The sequence below is a fragment of the Silene latifolia genome, chromosome 6 (assembly GCF_048544455.1).
Source record: "Silene latifolia isolate original U9 population chromosome 6, ASM4854445v1, whole genome shotgun sequence".
Taxonomy (NCBI): domain Eukaryota; kingdom Viridiplantae; phylum Streptophyta; class Magnoliopsida; order Caryophyllales; family Caryophyllaceae; genus Silene; species Silene latifolia.
The window spans coordinates 128,527,483-128,533,720 of NC_133531.1; positions in this window are offsets into that span (position 1 = coordinate 128,527,483).

Below are 6,238 nucleotides of genomic sequence, written 5' to 3' on the forward strand. Positions count from 1 at the left end.
GGAGTTAACGAGTCACTTGCTTATAGTGATTTCGTTATGGAAGCGGGTACGATAAAGAACGTACTCATCTTTGCAATGGAAACCAATTTGCAGAGACACTTCATTGCCCAGGGTGCAAACAAGATTTTAACCACGCTCACTAACGAATTCTCAAAAGCACCGAGGATCGTTACTTGTGAGCATACCTGTCGCTTCTTTGATGCGAAACTCCAAAAGGGCCAACCGGTTAGCCCATACATTCTCAACATGATAGAGAATGTCGAGAAATTGGAGGCACTTGATTGCAAAATCAGTGAGAGCATTGTCATTGACCGAATGCTTCATTCTCTTCATGATGGTTTTGCCCTTTTCAGGGCGAACTACTACATGAATGAGTTGAAAAAGAGTCCTCATGAGCTACACTCCCTTCTCGTACAGACCGAGAAGGATATGAAATTGAGTGGGAGCATGAAGCAGGATGTTCTCACGATTTCCAACAAGGGTAAAGGTAAGGGCAAAGCTCCAGGCGACCTAACTGTAGGTAAGCCAAAATTCAAGAAGCCAGGAAACGGTAAGAGTGGGCCTGGTGAGAGTAGTGGCTCACATGGCAAGGCAAAGAGCAAGGGCGGTGACATTGAGTGCCACCATTGTCACAAGACTGGACATTAGAGGAGGAACTGTTCCGTGTACCGTGAGGACATTAAATCAGGCCGCGTTGTTCCTGTTGGTATGTCATCTTATATTAATATGATTGAGATTAACCATGCAAGTTTCGGAACTTGGGTACTTGATACTGGTTGTGGTTCTCATCTGTGTAATCATTTGCAGGGCCTAAGAAACATCATACCTCTCGGAAAGGGTGATGTGGACCCGCGAGTCGGGAATGGAGCTAGAGTTGCTGCTGTCTCGAAGGGAACATATGTAATCCAACTCCCTAGTGGTTTTGAGTTATTTTTAAATAACTGTTACTATGTACCCAGTTTGTCTAAGAACATTATTTCAGTTTCCGTACTTGATAAGGACGGTTTTTCATTTTTAATAAAAGATAATAGTTGTATTTTCTCTTTAAATGAAATGATTAATGGCAAAGCAGTTTCCATGAATGGAATTTACATCTTAGATCAAACCACGGAAGTATTACACATGAATAATAAGAAATTAAAGGTTGGTGACAAAGATCAAACCTATCTATGGCATTGTCGAATGGGACACATAAATGAGAAACGCGTGAAGAAACTCGTCAATAATGGGACTATTCCCGCATTCGAATTTTCTACATATGGCACGTGTGAATCATGTCTCATTGGCAAAATGACTCGAATTTCCTTCAAAGGTGTTGGAATGCGCGCTAGTGACCTATTAGGACTCATACATACTGATGTTTGTGGTCAATTACCGCTAGAGATGGCTATAGATATTTTATCACTTTCACGGACGATTTGAGTAGATACAGATATGTCTACTTAATGAAGCATAAAAGTGAGTCCTTTGAAAAATTCAAGGAATACCAGAACAGGGTTGAGAACCAACTGGGTAGAAAGGTTAAAGCACTCCGTTCAGATCGGGGAGGCGAATATCTTTCAAATGAGTTTGATCAACACCTTAAAGACTGTGGAATCGTTTTACAGTTAACTCCACCTGGAACACCTCAATTAAATGGTGTGTCCGAATGGAGAAATTAAACCTTACTTGATATGGTTTGATCCATGATGAGTCACACGGTAGTGCCTGATTCATTATGGGGTTTTGCTCTTTTGTCAGCTGCTCTTATACTTAACCGAAGTCCGACTAAAGTTATCGACAAGACTCCATATGAAATGTGGAAGGGAACGGTCCCTAACTTGTCCTTTATTCGGGTTTGGGGCTGCGAGGCTTATGTCAAGTGGAGACACGAGGATAAGCTTGGCCCGCGATCGGTCAAGACATACTTTATAGGTTATCCAAAAGGAACATTTGGTCATTACTTCTATTCGCCTACCGAACATCGAGTTTTTGTTGCGGCTAGTGTGACGTTCTTAGAGAAAGAATTTCTCGAGAACAAGACAAGTAATAGAACCTTCGAGTGTCGGAGATTCCGAACCAACAATCGAGGAAGGATGGAGGAAGTTGTTCCTCCAACTGATGATATGGTTAATATTCCTGAGGAACCTAGGAGGTCGGGTAGAGTCTCTCATCCTCCGGACAGATACATTGGTATGGTCGAGGAGAATGACGTTTTACTCCTAGAGAGTAATGAACCTGCTACCTATAAAGGTGCTATAACCTGTTCCGACTCAAAGTTATGGCTTGAAGCCATGCAATACGAGATGGACTCTATTTATGAGAATGACGTATGAGATCTAGTTGATTTACCTAATGAGGTAAAACCTCTACAGTGCAAATGGCTTTACAAAATAAAGCGTTCTGTAAACGCGCAACCAGATACCTATAAGGCACGACTAGTGGCAAAAGGTTTCACTCAAGTGCACGGATAGCATTATGATGAGATTTTTGAACCTGTAGTCATGCTACGTTCCTTTCGGATAATCTCAGTGATTGCCGCATTTCATGACTATGAAATTTGGCAAATGGATGTGAAAACCGCCTTCTTAAAAGGTTATTTGGAGGAAGAGTTGTACATGGTGCAACCCGAAGGTTTCATAGATCCTGAACATCCTAAGAAAGTATGCAAGCTTAAGCGTTCCATTTATGGACTTAAGCAAGCTTCTCGGAGTTGGAATCATCGTTTCGACCAGGTGATAAAAGAGTATGGTTTCACTAGATCGGTCGAGGAACCATGCTTATATATCAAGTCGAGTGGGAGCAAGATTGTATTCTTGATATTGTATGTCGATGACATACTCTTGATTGGGAATGACATTCCTCTCCTATCTTCGGTTAAAGAATAGTTGAAAAACCATTTCCAGATGAAAGATCTGGGTGAGGCACAACGCATATTGGGAATCCGTATCTACCGAGATAGATCACGACGGACGTTATCACTTAGTCAGGAGTCTTATTTGGATAAGATTCTTGAGAAGTTCAGCCTGACCAACTCCAAGAAGGGGAACCTTCCAATGACGCCTGGGATGCAGTTGAGCAAGTCTCAGTCACCCACGACGCCTGAAGGGATTGAGCGCATGAGTCGTGTTCCTTATGCATCTGCAATAGGATCAATCATGTATGCCATGATATGCACACGTCCAGACGTGGCATATGCATTGAGTATGACGAGTCGGTACCAAAAGAATCCAGGTGAAACACACTGGATAGCTGTTAAAAATATCCTCAAGTACCTACGGAGGACTAAGGATAGGGTATTGACTTATGGAGGCGATACTAAGCATGCGCAATCGGTTATGCAGATGCTAGCTTCCAAACGGATCGAGATGATTCAAAATCTCAGTCCGGGTTCGTCTTCACTCTTAATGGTGCTGCGGTCAGCTGGAAGAGTTCCAAACAGAGTGTTGTAAGAGATTCTACCACTGAATCCGAGTACTATGCCGCTTCGGAAGCAGCTAAGGAAGCTATATGGATGCGTTAATTCTTACAAGGACTTACGATAGTTCCTAGTTCGAATGACCCGATCACCATCTATTGTGACAATAGAGGTGCCATCTTCCAGGCTAAGGAGCCAAAGTCTAGCAACAAATCTAGACATGTACATCGGAAAGCTCACCTGATCCGTGATTACGTGGAGCAAGAAGAGATAGTGATTGACAAGATAGCTTTGGATGATAACATCGCGGACCCTCTCACTAAACCATTGAATTTTGATAAGCATGAAGGGCACGTTATTTCCATGGGAATTAAACATGTTCCTGAGTTGTAGTAGTTGATTATGGATTTGATACATTATCTTTTTCATATACTATTTATAACTTCATCGTTTTAATATAATATTTCGTTTTTCATGTGGATTGTACTGACAACATTGAACGCCACAAAGTGAACTGAATTACATTATATTTTGTTTGGTCCGTAATCGCCCATATGAGCTGATAACTCTGGCTATTATATTGTGCAGTCGATTGATGGTGGGTTCAACGAGCCATAAGTCAAACGGTTGACTGATCGATCACAAATGCGAGATTATAACGATACCTCGTAGGACAAATTTTTGTGACAACGTAATGGATTCCTAAATGTTTAAAAACATTCGGTGCCAGGTCGTGGATAGGACATCCATTGTGTTCCTAGAGTCGATTCTTTTGACTATCGACTGTCTCTTGAGATTTAGGCAGTTTTTGGGTGACTTTGGTTTCTTTCTCACACGGCCGTCCGTGAATCTGGAGGCTAAGTAGATTTTTTCGGGTCATTTCATACTGTGCTTACATCTGCAGGATTCGAGTTGAGGAAAATATCCAACCTTTATCAGGTATAGTTATTTCTCAGGGCCACTCGAGGAGTTGTAACTGAAATGCATGGCCATGCTCGAATGATGATTCGTTTATCAGTTAAGTTACTCTCTAGTCGGGGAAACCACTCTTGATACAGATCACTTGTAAAATACAACCTTTGTGAATACAGATTTTGCAAATTGTTTTACATTAAGTGGGAAAAATTTTAGGATATGAGAATCGGTTATCGCACATACACTTGTGAGGACAAGTGGGAGTTTGTTGGAGCTTGTGTCCTCCACAAATTAGTGTGATAACATTTGTAAATCTCTTACAGGTTCACAAGGGTATACTTCGTATTTTATCAGTTGATTAACGATTATCTAATAACGGTTGGCTTGCTAGAAAGTTTGACGTTATTATCATACAGATGGCGGTGATCAACTGGTCCCTAAAAGTCACACCTAAAGGATGTGTTTGAGAGATGTGGTTATGGAAATGTAATCACATTGATGCCTTATATGACTAAACAGTTAGTCAACGTGTTGATGAGACTATAATTTAATGCCGATTAAATAATATTAGCTGAGACGAATTAACTGTCAATTCGTAAATTGAATATAATATGTTATATTTAATTAATGTATATAATGTTAAGCTTGGACGAATTAATATGTTAATTCGTAATTAAATGTAATCGGTTATATTTAATTAGCTAATTATAAATATGCGATATTTATAATTAAGGTATATATTATACGATATTATCATTATAAATTACTACGAACAAAGATTAATAAGTTGATTTCATAAGTTGTTGTGTGTGGACTGATTAATACGGAATGAATTAATGACAATTTATACTTATACACATTTTATATATTTTTGGAATAACCGTAAATAAGGAGATTTTATCCTTATTTCGGTTGTTGTGATGACTTGGTTTAAACCGAGTAAGAGGGAGCAAATAAAAGAAAAAAAATCTTTCCCTATTTTTCGAAAACCTACACGGTTTAAGATGCCAAAGGGTGGATTGATTGTTTGACTACTTGTTTTGCTTAACCTAATATTCTCTCATCAAAAACACAAAATAAAAACCCTAAAAGAATTTACAGAAATTGGGGATCGATTCTAGCAAGAACACAAAGGCATATCTCATATCGTCTTGGGTGCAACTGATAGGCGAATATCATTGCGATATTGTTCTTAGGCCAATTTTGCTAGGACCGAAGGTTATTTCTTATTCATCTATGATTTTGTTTATATAATTTATTTTATGACTAGTTATCATCACGATAAATTCGTTATAATCCTTAAAGTTAAAGGGATGTATACAGATAAAAATCCCACAACACATCACCCTGTCCCTCATGGCGGGATAAGCTCTCTCCACTGGCTCCGTCCTCTTGGGCGCGAGGCTCGGAAAATTGGAGTACACCCACGCCTGTAAAGCAAGATAACCAATAACGATCTTTCGTGATTCGATAAAAAGGAAAATGATCTTTCATGACATGAAACGGAGGTTCATACCTCCAGCAACAGTCCAGGACCACCGGTGGTAGAAGTAGTCCCCTTCTCCATCAGCTCCGGACGAACCATGGCCCTCATATAGCGAATGAGGACCGCAAAGCCTGCAGTGACCCTGTCCCAACGGCTTATGTCACCCAAGTCAGAAAGGAAGGGAAGAAGCTTCGTCGACAGCCTCTCTCCCTTGTCTCCGAGGTAGATCGAAGACAAGAACCACTAGAGCCACAAACGGACTCTCTGCTCTGCAGTACAGGGAGGAGGAGCCATCTCCCTCCCATCGATCACCAACGACGTCGGTGTCTTCCCAGAAAAATAATCCCGAACATAGGTACTAGGCGCCAACCCGGGTACCGCAGCAGCCTTCGGCATCAGGTTCCAGCCGATCAATCTCCTGGCCTCAGCCGAGTCCACCC